This window comes from Mesoplodon densirostris, chromosome 1 (assembly GCF_025265405.1).
Source record: "Mesoplodon densirostris isolate mMesDen1 chromosome 1, mMesDen1 primary haplotype, whole genome shotgun sequence".
Taxonomy (NCBI): Eukaryota; Metazoa; Chordata; class Mammalia; order Artiodactyla; family Ziphiidae; genus Mesoplodon; species Mesoplodon densirostris.
This window is the reverse complement of record NC_082661.1, coordinates 22585427-22599681: the sequence shown is the minus strand read 5'-3', so window position 1 is coordinate 22599681 and position 14255 is coordinate 22585427.

Below are 14255 nucleotides of genomic sequence, written 5' to 3'. Positions count from 1 at the left end.
TAAGGTGAACAAGAAAAGGATTTTCTAGTTCTTGATCTCACAGTCCAGTTATGAGGCTGAATATAAAGGTATTAGTAAAATACTGTGGGAAGTGAGGTTAGCCATTAACCAGAGATTATCCAAAAGATAAGAAGTAGGTAACGTTCCTTAAAAGCTTATATATTAATTAGCTCATTTTTTAGTTTATAGTGTGAGTTGACTAACTATAGCTATATACAGGTTCTGAGCACCCAATTCCAATGTGTGTGTGTGTGTGGTTTTCCTTACATACCATTCAAATCTTGGGCACCAGCTGGGTTTCCTATGATTCATCTACATTGTGACACTCTACCTTGAGATAACAAAAGATCCCACAGGGTAAGAGCTCAGTGCTAGAAGACTCTTCCCCACGCCCCTGCCCCACCACTTCAGAGGCCAGTTGGAAGTCCATGTTGTCACCTGTATATTGGAGGCTCCGACAATCCCCGCCTCTTCAGGTTCAATTAATTTGCTAGAGCAGCTCACAGAACTCAAGAGAAATATTTTACTTGGTAGATAACCAGTTTATTATAAAATGATACGACTCAGGAACAGCCAGATGGAAGAGATGCTTAGGGCAAGGTATGGTAGAAGGGCATAGAGCTTCCTCTCTAAGCTGCCACTCTCCCCAGATTGCCACTTGTTCACCAACTGGGAAGCTCTCCATCCTTTTGTATTTTTATGGAGGCTTCATTACATAGACTCAATTGATTAAATCATTGGCCACTGGTGACTGATTCAGTTTCCAGCCCCTCTCCCCTCCCCAGAGGTGGAAGGTGGGGGTGGGACTAAAAATTCCAACCCCTGAATCACATGGTTGGTTCTCCTGGCAACCAGCCCCCATCCTCAGGTGTGGTCCAAAGTCACCTGATTAACATTAAAAAAAAAAGACACCTTTATGGTTCACATCACTTAGGAAATGACAAGGATTTTAGGAACTATGTGCCAGAAATGAGGACAAAGAACAAATATGTATTTCTTATTATAAATCACAATATCACAGTATGCCTTTCTTCTTCTTTTTCTTATTTTTTTAAAGTTTAGGAGATCTGAGCTAAGCTTTGAGATATCAAATAAGTTTCTGAAGAACATACACAGCTAGTAAAGGCTGCTAATAATATTCAAAACCAGGAAGATCTGACTGCAAACCCCCCTTTTATACAAATTATATAAATTGTAACATCCTATTTATAGTTTGATGTCTGTGGTAACAGTTATCTGTTGCTGAATAATGTATTACTGAAAACTTAGTGGCTTAAGAAAACATAGCTTTATTGTCTCATAAGTTCAATGGGCTAAGAATTCAGACCCACTTTGCTAGCATCTCTGCTTTAAGGTCTTATCTGACTGCATCAAGGAGTTGGCCAGGCTGTATTCTCATCTGAATTCTTGACTGGAGAAGAAATCATTTCCATGATCACTCAGGTTGTTAATATATTTCATTTCCATGTGGTTGTAGGGCTGAGAGCTTTAGTTTCTTACTGACTACCAGCTGGAGGGCACCCTCAGCTCCTAAAGGCTGCCCACAGTTCCCTCCCGTGTGGCCCTCTTTACAGGCAGTTCACAACAAGGCAGCTTGCTTCCTTTGGCCAGCAGAAGAGCAAGAGTGAGTCAGCTAGCAAGAGGAGTCCTATATAATGTAACAGAATGACAGAAGTAAGCTCTCACCACTTTTGCTATGGTCAATGGATAAGAAGCAGGTCCTCCTACAGTCAAGGGAAGGGGACCATACAAGGTGTAAATGTTGAGCTATGAGGTACATGGAGCCACCTTAAGGTCTGTCTACCACACGGACTGCAGACATTAGCACTGATTGGGGGTGTACTCATGGGCTTCTAAGCTTATGAATTTTCAGGTGCCACAGGGAATGCACACATACGATGCACACAAGGAAACATCTTCTCATCTTAACATATACACACACCCCTCTTAAGCTTCACAGAAACTTTTGCAAAAACATTTCAGTCTTGGCAGCAAACTTTTAGGTTTTAATCCAAAAGGAAACAAACGTTATGCTTACTACCTCTTAGTCAGCAAAGAGTCTGGCAGTGGGGGGAGAAGGAGGGCTGCTAAGAAAAAACAATCAATTATGTTCCCCTCAAGAGTAAAAGCAGTAGGACACATCTTTTATCACAGACTTTTTCAGGCCACAAAACAGTCCAAAACATGCACAGTAGTTCTATCATGAAGGTAGCCCTGCCACGCATTAAAAGGTTACTTAGCTGGACTGGCAAACAATGTGTATTGAAGAAGGTTTGTGTCAGATGAATCCTTTTGACTTGAGTGCAGTGATGAACATTTTGAACCAACTAATTTACCTTTCAATTTCCATTCTCTTCTTACCTATCACTACTATTATTATTTACTCTGGTACAATAACTTTTGTTAACTAGCCAAGTGGAACAGGATTCTTACAGATTAAGTGTTGTGCCCAGAAAACTGCTTTACTTTTATCAACATTATTTTTTGTAGCTATTACTCATCAGCGAACAGGGATATCCTAATGGCTTTCCTCATGTTGTCCTTCATTTATATTCCTTGGCATTGTTTCTCCTGAAACTTTTCCACTATAAGCTAAGCAGTTCTTTTCACTTTTCCTTTTAAGAAATCTCTGTCTCCCAAACATCTCCTATCATCTTCAGGGCTCTCTTCCTATGTAATTCTAGATAAGATCAGGATATTGATTTATAGGGAGTCTTCATCCACTGCCGTGGAGAAGCAAAGCGAAGGGCTATATCTTGTGAATAATTACTTTAGAAAACCAACCCAAAATGCAGCAGGATAAAGCAATAGAATTCATGCTTCATCTCATTCATTTTGACAGTTGCAAGAATCCAGGTTCCATTGTGCTGCTATTAAAACTACAGGCAGAGGCTGGCAAAAAGGAAAAGACATGTTACTGTCAAAGCAACTCTCATGGCAGCTGAAGGACCTAAATTTTGCCTGAGTAGGACACCAAGCTACTTTCTGTGTTCTTGGCAAATTAATGACTATGAAGGGGATTCTCAATGATTTTCCATGTATGACCATTGAATACATAAATAATCCACTAACACCTGTCATACACGGACCACACATTTCCTTTGATACCCATTTATGACTCCTCCAGGTTGACCTTTGTTCTCAGGTGAGGGCTCTCTAGAGGCAGGGACAAAAATGCTATAGATCTCGGGATGTAGGAAAGGAAGAGGAAAGATTATCTTTGTCTTTCACTTGGTTTCTCTTTGGGGCATAAGTTTGGAATAGAAAAATAATTAGAAGTGCGCTGTGAAGATGAGATGGAAAACTATAAAAAATAAAGACAAATATGTCTAAATTTAACAAATTAACACACAGAGTTTTAAGAATATTGCTGAAGACCCATGAATTAACAACCAAAACACTTAAAAACAGAAATTATTAAAATTAAAAGCCAGAAATTACTCAAATAAATCTTTCCAGGGAGTGGGGGGTATAGGCAAGAAGCAGTGGGGTGAGAAATTGTTGCTTTTCATAATAAATCAATAGTTTCTTTTAACTATGCCATGTATTACTTTGATAAATGTAATTACTAAAGATACTATAAAGTATGGCTATAAAATAAAACATGATTTTGTATAGAATGTGAACTAAGTTAATTAAATAATAATATAAATTTTCACACTTATTTTCTACCTGAGACCTAATAATGATAATAATAATAATAATAATAATAATAATATAGGGAGTTCAAAGTTTGTTGCTCCATTTGTCAAGTAAAAAAATTGAGATTCAAAAATAGTGAGGAAATCCTCCAAGATTACTCAAGATTACTCAGGGACCTGGTGATGAGGACAAAACCTAGGTTCCTGACTTGGAGGTCGGCATTCTTCCCATCTGCCCTTCACCTGATAAAGGGGATGTTCCAAGGACCATTCACAAGAGCTAAACGATTATATGGCAAGTGACAGGAAAAGAAAGCCATCTTTACCCACAGAGACACTAACCTAGGATTTAAAACAGGTTGAAAATACAAAGTGATTGAAGACTGTTTTAAGATTCTTTTAAATAATACATAAGTGAACCACTGAGCCACAACATTACAAGATACTAGACATCAGTGGGACATAGCCCTAACACTATAAGGGTGACAGATATGCCATTCCATTTATCATCTCTGACAGAAAGACAATACTGGAATTAGTGGACCATATGTCAGGTGTAGTGTGGCAAGGCCAAGATTTAGGGAACAGCAGAGCCAAGGAATATACGTCTCACTAAAGCGAGGCCAAAGGAAAGGATTAAGAAGGATGCAGACCAGAAGATAACCTGAACACAGGGCAGATCTGGCAGCCTGGACTGCTCTCCTATCATTCATCACAACATTCTTGCTGGAGAAGAGGGGGGCATTTATTCCATTCAGAGCTTTACTGACTGTCTTGATTTCTGTGAAGTGTAAAGCCTGTTGCATCGAGCTGTCTGCAGTGAGGCTTGAACAGCTTCTCCTTGGAGATTAATTCAGAATGCATCTGTGCGTTAGTTTCTGTCTCTATGAAAGTGAGTCTTTTGGGGGAAATGTCAGAGGTTAGACCTTTTGTGCCCTGTGTCTGACCCCCATCTTGCCTCTGTGCATTTCTGCTCTGGCTTTGTAAACCTCTGTGCAGTTTATACTTTTAAAAATAATTTTATCATGATGTCTTTGGATGAAAAGTGACATGGAAGTAGAAACAGAGTTTAGATAAGCCAAAGTCCTCTCATTCCCCTGCAATCCATTTTGTCACCCTGTTGCTGAATACAGGGAAGGAAGGGAGTTGGGGAGTTGTTCTGGAAATACGATTCCAAAGGTTAAAAAAGAAGGAAAAATTATTAATGTCTTTTTATTCCAAAATGGTACACACACACACACACACACACACACACACACACACACGCAAAACCCTCATGTCCCATTCCCAAGGTCCCCACCCCAACTGAAGTGGCCTGACGCTCTTTTGCAGTGGAGGACTCAGTTAATCATCCAGCCAATTACAACAGTTCATCCGCCCTGGTGTGGTATCTATAACTGTGGTTTGGTCTAAATTCCAAAACATAAGAGGGACTCTGTGTGTGTGTGTGTGTGTGTGTGTTTGGAGGAGGGGGGGAGATAAAATCAGTAAATGCACTTCCTTTCTGATACAGGTTGTCACCCCTTCCTATTTTCATAACGTCTTTCAGAATCCACTCACTCTGAATCCACATTGCAAATTAAAGAAGGAAGGAAGAAAGTTCAGAAGTTTTCAGGGAAAAGTTGGAGGTGGTAAATAAAGCAAGCAGCTGTGAACTTTTCATTGGGGATCTATCTGGAACAGGAAAAAAGCAACACTTTTTCCTATCCCCAGGCATCGTGGGGGTGACAGTTACGCAAAGACAGAGTCTGAGATGCACCAAGGTGTGGAGTTGCAAGATGGGGCCACAAACAGAAAGCAGGGGCAAGAAAGAGAGAGAGGCAGGCACAGCACATGGGGTGGGGGGGCAGACATGGACACAGAGAGGGAGATGTAGATACCAACCACACCGTTGCAGACAAAGAGACAGGCAGACCCAAGCTCAGGGATGTTCAGAGGCCCCAGAGTTAGGGGTGACTTTTCATTCACCTCAGTCATTCTTAGAACACCTTCCTGGTGTTTGCAATATCCTTGATCTATCTGTATTATTATTGTTCTTAATATTTTCTTTAAATCAGATCATTTTAAATGCTTTTTATGTAAACCTTTTAGTAGAACCACCTATGAGAAGCCAGTATCACTTTTAAAACTTAAAAAGTAAAACAACAACACTACAAATTTTATGATGGCATTCCAGCTAAGTGTTGCTGCCCATAGGAGGCCCTAAGCTTCAAGTTTCTTGCTCACGTTAACACAAAAAAAGGAAGAGGAGGGGCACAAGTTGTTTTCACCTTTGGGCTCTCATGAATAATGCTACTATGATTGCTGGTGTACAAGCATCTGTTTGAAACTCTGCTTTCCATTCTTTTGGGTACAAAACTATTTCTTTCATGGGTCCTACTCTCTAACAGGAAAAAGAGGGCAGATAAGTGACAACTGTTGAATACTGTGTTACCAGGACATATATCCTGTGACAGAGAAGCACAAAATAGCCAGACAGAACTTGGGCATACAGAATTCTAGTAGGAAAGAAAGGAATGGCACAGGTAAAAATTCTAAATTAAGAGAGTGCATAATGCATTTGGAAACAAAGAGAAATTATGGAATACTTAGAATAAGGGATAGAATAGAGGAAAAAATGAGATTACGGGGAAGGGCAAGGAAGTAATCCTACCCACTTACTGGCCACATTAAGATTTTCAAATCTTCCAAACATCCACAATTCACTCCTTCATATCATTCAGTTCCCTTAATTCAAATGTTACTGTCACACTCTCATAAACTAACAGGCCACCCTTACCAGCTTCTAATTTTTATGTTGTTTTATTTTTTCTCCACAGTATTTATAGTCCATATATATGCATTTGTGTGTGTGTTTCTCCCGCTTAGATTGAAAGTTCTATGAAGCAGAGTCTATGCCCTTTATTTCACTGCTGCATCTCTGGACCAAGGTCAGTGGCACATAGTAAGTGAGCCATAAATATTGATGGAATTAATGAATGAATGCTTTCATTTACTAGCTTTATCACCTTGAGTAAATCATTTCCTTTTCTAAATTCAAGTAACACTTCTGGGTAGTCATGTGGATGACTATGTGCATAGTCATACAATGTGCATAAAGCTACATAGTCCAGGGAATATACTAGAATATACTAAATGTCCAATCAGTATTAGCTCATAGAATTCAGAGAAAGGGAGATAGGCATCAAGAAAGAGGTAGAGGGGACTAAATATAAGAAGACAAAACAAAGCAAAACTATCCATCCTTTATTTCCATTTTCGTGAGTGTGCTTTCCCTGTTTTAGACAAACAAAAGGAAGCAAAACAAAACAAAACAAAACCAACAATACAAATCTTAGACTTCTGACTGACTCTCAGTAAAAGTTAATGAGATAATAAGACTCAGGCTGATGCTGAGCGCAATTAGAATTTAGACTTTTATTTCATAGAACCAAATATCAGACAGTCCAGTCATAAATTTTGTTTTCTCATAATTATCTACCAGTTTCCACATTTTCTGGAGTGAGTGAGGGTGTGTGTATGTTTGCGTGTACTGTGTATGTAAAAACATATGTGCATCAAAACACATAGAATAGATATTATGCATGTAGAGTGAATGGGCAACATGACTTAGGTGAGTATATTAGCCACACAAGTTAATCTCTGGTTCTCTTACAGTCCATCTAGAGGCCTAGAATCATCAGAAAAATCAAGAAATTTGAAGGTATTTTTTGCACCTCACCTCCCCCAAAACTTTACTCTTTACTCTGGGGATAGAAAATAAATGTATAGACTATAGTGATGCTTGTTCCTAATTTAGTGAAAAACAAAAATCAGTAATACAGCACTGATGAACATGAACCCTGGAATGAAAGAGAATCACATCATGCAGGTGTTAAAACACATATAAAATTGGGGATAATAAATAAGGTGTTTTAACTGTAGCTTTTGGCTTGGAACTGATAAGACAGAATACTCTCCCACAAGGAAAGGGTTTGGTTTCATACCTACTTTGTAGAGTTGGCAATAATTCTGAGGCAGGTTGCAAGGACTGTGACTTACTTTGCCAATTTCATAGCTACTCTTGGATCCAATGAATAGAGGCCCAAGGCTCCTTTTAGAGCTTACTGAGTTGTTGTTGATTTTGTAATTTATTTATTCATAACTTATGCCTTTCTACTTACAAGAGGAATTTGCAATGGTTTAAAGCACACTTGCTTCTATACCTTGCAGAGCTGCTTTATCACTCTCCTGGCTCTGAGGGAGGAGTGAGAGCTGCTTCTGTTTAGTTCCAGCAAAAGAGTGCTCTGGATATGGATGTGGTTAGCGGAAGAGGAAAGGGATTTTCATTAATATAATGAAAAAAACATTTATTTTGAGAATTTGATTTATTTGTTCCCATTTAAAACTACCACTGCAGTAGGTATACATTAGGTCAGTGGTTCTTATACTTACATGACTGCCAGGATCACCTGGAAATCTTGTTTTTAAAGCAGCTTCCCAGGCCCCAGTTCCAGACCTTCTTTTGCTATGAGTCTGGAGTCAGGTCTAAGAATCTCAGTATTTAACAAGGTGAGACTGCTGGGCTGGGACCTGTATTTTGAGAAATCACATAGTAATCAAAACTCGCTGATTGATTTGTTAATATTCTGGGTATCACTTGCTGGTCAATTCCTGTTCTCTTCTCCCACGGGCTCCAACTCCTATTCCCACTGTCCATTTGGGAAGGTTAAGCTGGTGGCTGGTAGAAAAGTCCCCCCATCCATCCCTGCTTCTCTCAGCAATTAAGTGACAAAGGTAAAAGTAACAGACACAGACTTAGAAAAAGAGACATAATGATATTGTTTCATCATCCCAACGATTCAAGAAGATCCATAATACAATTTATTACAGATGCCCTTTTAACAGTTGAGGAAACTATTATTTGGAAAGAAAAAGGCACAAAGCCAATGTCAGAGAAGAGTGGGAGAAGAAGGAAGAACGCAAAATGTGTGGGTCTACGACACTGGTTGTTTCAAGAAAAAAAAAGATCATTCAGAAACTGACTGTTAAATCACACAGCATTGGGAAAAAATAATATAATAAAGAAGCAGAAGGTTAGGTTTTGTCACCAAAGTCACAATGAGAAAGCCATTGGGATATAAAGCATGAAAGAATCAAGGAGAAAACATGAAGATTTGGTTTCCCTTTTACCACAGGCTATGTGTGAAAGATCTGTGTGTGTGTGTGTGTGTAAAAGACTATCAGGAAGGGAGATTAGCGACTTCTCCATGCAGAGAACAAGCTGAGTCCGTGTTGATCAAAGGTTGATATCAAATCAAAACCATAATTAAACCTGCTGTTCATAAATCCACATTAGAGAGCAGGAAGGATCATTATGAGTTTCTCAGGTCATATGTATTAACTCCATGTCATTCTAATTTCCAGTCCCCAGTAACTCTGCCACATCTTTTTGCTGCGTCTCAAAATCAATTTGCAATTTAATATTGTAGGGTCTGCCAAAGAAGTTAGATTCTGTCACCAAAGTTGCAAGTAAAAGTCATTAGTGTGTGAAGCACTAAAAATCAAGGTGAAACATGTGGGTCTGATTCTGTTTCTATCCACAATCAGGCTATGTGGGAGAGAGGACCCAGCCCAAGTGTGTGTGTGTGTGTGTGTGTGTGTGTGTGTGTGTGTGTGTGTGTAACAAGCCTCCAGGGAAGGAGACTGACATCTTCTCCATAGAACAAATTGTGTTGGTGCTGATCACAAGCTGACAGCAGACATACGGCCTCAATAATGAAACCTGCTCCCTGTAAACCTCTTTTCGAGAGGAAGATGCTTCATTATGTTTCCCAGGAACACGTGTTAGCTCCGTGTACAATAGTTCTAATTTCCAACTCTCAGTCACTCTCCAACACGTCCTTTTTCTGCCATCTCAAATTCAATTTGCAATTTAATGCCATGGTGTCTGCCAGTGATGCCGTCTTCCATGTCCTCAGTCCCATGGAAAAACATAGAGCATTCTGTGCAGGAACCTTGTCCATAAAACAGCAGTGGCATTACACCATCAGATTGAAAGAAAATCACATTTCATAAATTCTAAGTTTAATCTATATGTAAATTTAGCCAACAGTCTTAAAAGAATAATAATTCACAAGTATTGATTTTTACATTGCTTGGCAATTTTTTTATTACTTTAAGTAATGATCCACATACAAACAACATTGTTTTTTTAATAAAAACAAGCAGTTGGTTGTCAGAAGAGATGCAGATCCATCTCCTACTTTTAGGCAGAAAACAAAACCACTGGAATGTTTCCCGAGCTCACAGAGAAGAGTGGTGATACTACACAGAAGGCTACCAATTGTTAGTAATTTATATTCAAATTCTACTAAGAAAAATGTAAAAGTTTCCCCTGAATGCACACTTTTTTTCTAATAACTATACTCTAAATCAACAAAAAAAATTACAAGCAACCAGTGACAACTGAAACACAGATTGTTCAGACATAGAGTTATGTTCCAAGAACCAAATAAGAGAGATTTTTACTCTTTGTATCTTAATAGTCTAACATATTGATTGTGAAGGAGCGATACTGTTCACCAAGGAGCTTTTGATAAATACTGTCTTCGAGGAGAAATCTCACGTTCAAGAGCAGTTACTAGGGTAACACCAACTACTATAAGAAGTAATTGCCAACATTTCCCTAACATAACATATTAGAAACTTTTTTCTCATTTGTGTAATCTTTTTTTCTTATTCATGTAACAACAAACCAACCTGTCATCAATTCAATGCCCTAGATTCCTTTCATCTTAGGGCTCTAGCATCACCTAGGGCTTATTGTTCTCTGCATAGGTGAACCAAAGGGTAAGGACTAGACTGCTTCTTAGAAGCCTTGGGCCAGCCATGACAACATCGCTTCCATTTATGATCTATTGGTCAGTACTAGTCATATATTCATACCTAGCATGCAATGTGCTCACTGGCTGACCAGTTGTTTCCCAGCAAAACAACGTCTGCTGTAAAAGGGGGACTGAACATTGTGGCAGACATCCAGCCCTGACATAATGAGAACCACAAGACCATATCTAATATAATCCCTCTCAAGCATGCCTATAGACCAGCATCACTGAGACTTTGTCTGTTTATTTAAAAATAAAGATCCTGGCCAGTGAACAAAGACACTAATTTCATAAGCGTGTTAGGGTTCAGAATTATCCTGGCCAGAACCACTGAATTCCAATTCAACCTCTATCTGCAACTCGAAGCACAACCAAATCCACACTGAAATATCCACACTACCCAGTAACTTGACATTTACATCAGAATCTTGAGTTAAGGGTCCATGAATCTGCATTTTAATAAATTATCTGGACCATAATAATGGCTAACTTAGCCTTTTTTGACCATTTGCTAATTGCTACTAAGTGTTCTAAGGACGTTATATAAACCAACTTATTATTTTCTTACGTAATTTTCAAGAAACCCAATAAGGTAAGCATTATCTCCAGTTTTACAGAGAAAAAACAAAACAAAACAAAACTGAAGCACAGAGGCTAAGTTGCTCAAGTTTATTCTAGAAAGTGTCCAAGCTTATTCAAACTAAAGTAGTGGAAATTCAGAGCTTCCATCTTCCTTACTACACTGTATCTAGGTGACTCCAATGCATATTAAAGCTTGAAAACCACTGAGTTATGAGATAAATATGCAAGGGTTTCTGAGTAGTCTGAAGAACTCCTTGAGAAACACTAAATTTTTTATAGGTTCCTTACTTTTGCTTTCACACTTACATCCTCAGTCCAGACACCTCTTGTGAACTCATCTGTACATTCAAATACCTTTTCTATCTGTCTCAGTTCAACGCTTACATCTTAGAACAAATTTAGAAAATTATCTTCCCATTTCTCTTTCTCCAGTGCCCTCTGCCATCTCCCACACAGTTGAGCAGTTCTGAAAACCCTGGCGATCATCCTGACATCTTTCTTTTCCTCATCATCAACCTTCCTGGCAATCAATGTGTGATCCCTATCACTCTTTCCTATTAAATTGCTCACAAATGAGCTCCCCCTTTCCGCGGACCATGCTATCATCATCACCATCATTGTTGTCATCATCATTGTTATCATCATCACAGTCATCATTATCACCACCATCATCATCACTATCATCATCAACATCACCACCACCACCACCACCATCATCATCATCATCATCTATCTCCCCAGGACTTTTGCAGCTGCCTTGCATTTTGTCACCCACTCATCCCATCCAAGCCATTCTTCAGTGTGGCAAGCGTGATTTTTCAAAACACAATGGCTGAAGCCCCAGATCCTTAACATTTCCTGGAAAACCCTGCATGTGCCATCCTTCCTACCCCATGGGCTTCAGCTCAGACCATTTTCCCCCCATCCTTACACACAAGGCAGGGGTTTGTTACCCACACCCCATGTTCCTTTGGCTTCACATTTTCACATGTGTCTCTCTGCCTGGAATACTCCCATTAGAGGAGCATAAGTTACTGAATAGCCACAGGGCTCAGCTGTCTCATGTTTAAAATGGAAATAAAACGTTAGAGTTGTTAAAACTATGAAATACAAGTATTGTAAATTCAAATTTTAATTACTCTAAATATGCTCAAACATTTTAGATATCTTCTAATACTCCTCATATGAAAACATGCTTAATGATATATTCCTTTCCACCATTTCACTGGTTGTAATTTCATGGAATTTCAAGGTTAGACATGTCCTTTAGAAAATCTGTTTATCTTATTTCAGAAATTCATTAAAATTATCACAAATCTTGCTGTGAAGCATTCTCCTTGCAATTTTTAATTACTGTCTAGTTAACAATATCCTTTAGAATATTGCAACTTTTTCAAATGTGGTGTTGGATAGCTATAATTTTCAAAATTACTATTTTGTTCTAGAATCTATTTAGTGAGTTAGTAAAAACAATTAATGGAAGTTACATACTTTCATTGGCCCTGACAGGAAAAAAAAGAAGATTCCAAATAAATGAGCAAGTGAAGGAGCGTTAATTAGCATCTAATTTGTAAGAGCGGAGTGCAGTGCTCAATAATTTGAACAATAATTCAACTTTTATGTTGAAGTATAAGGTAAAAGCATAGCCAAGTTCTTGCTAAGATAAGATTAATATTACCCTAATAAAAACTCTTAAGAATACTTATTTGTTGAAGTAATAAATGTATATTATTTAAAGGTTATCAGTAGTATAATCTGGCAAGAAGAACGTTATGGTATCACATGTGTGTGAAATATGGAAGTGTAGAGAGAGAAAGAGAGAGAGAGAGAGAGAGAGAGAGGGGAAAGATTGAGTAAATGCTGACAAATGAACAACAGGGAATTCTGGATTAAGGGGATACATGACTTTTTGTATTTTTCCTGCAACTTCTTTACACAATTGAAATTATTTCAGAATAACATTTGTGGATTCTGGATGTAGAGTTTATGCAACTTTCCCATAAGTAGAAATTTATTTCACATAATTTTTAAAATTTGCAACTTGCCCCTGAAGCACCTTCCTCCCTGTCCCATTTTTCTCTACAGCACTTCCTGTTGTTTAATGTTTTAATTTATTATTATCTGCTTTCTTTCACTAGAATATAAGTTTGTGAGGCTAGGGAATTTTCTTTTTCCATTTTATTGGCAGTGGCACACTTAGCATCTTGAATAAAGCTTCTTAATAACAGGCATCCAAATAGTATTTTGAATAAATGAATGGTTGAATGAAGTAATGAATAAATAAATCCATGATATGGCGGTAATAACAGGATCAGCATAATATATTTACATTATGCACACATATGAGCACTTAGCAGACTGTCTTTAAGCACTTGATAAGAATGAATTATTTTTACCAAGTAGTTCAGCATTGCTAGAGTTCCTGCTGTGCAGTAGTAAGAGATTAGGCTGAATTTACAGCAACATGGATGGACCTACAGATTATCATACTAAGTGAAGTAAGCCAGACAGAGAAAAACAAATATCATATGATATCCCTTATCTGTGGAGTTGAAAAAAAAAATGAACTTATATACAAAACAGAAACAGACATAGAAAACAAAGCTATGGTTATCAAAGGGGAAAGAGGGGGAGGGATAAATTAGGAGTTTGGGATTAACATACACACACTACTATATATAAAATAGATAACCAACAAGGATCTACTGTATAGCACAGGGAACTATACTCAATATTTTATAACAATCTATAAGGGAAACTAATCTGAAAAAAAGATACATATGTATATATAACAATCATTTTGCTGTACACCTGAAACTAACACATTTTAAATTAACTATACTTCAATTAAAAAAAATCTACACACAGAAAAAAAAGAAAAGATTAGGCTGAGGCTAGAGCCAAGGGCCACATCAAGAAGGGGCTTGTGGCTCATCATAAAAAATGCATACATTATTCTAGAGGCAGTGAGGAGTGGTTTAATCAGATCTATTTCAATGAATTTCTCTATTATGGATTAAATTGTTTCCCCCAAAATTCATGTGTTGGAGTCTTCATTAATCCCTGGTACCTCAGAATGAAATCTTATTTTGGAGATAGTGTCTTCATAGAGTTAAAGTTAAAATGAGGTCATTAGGGTGGGTTGTAATTCAATGTCAACTAATGT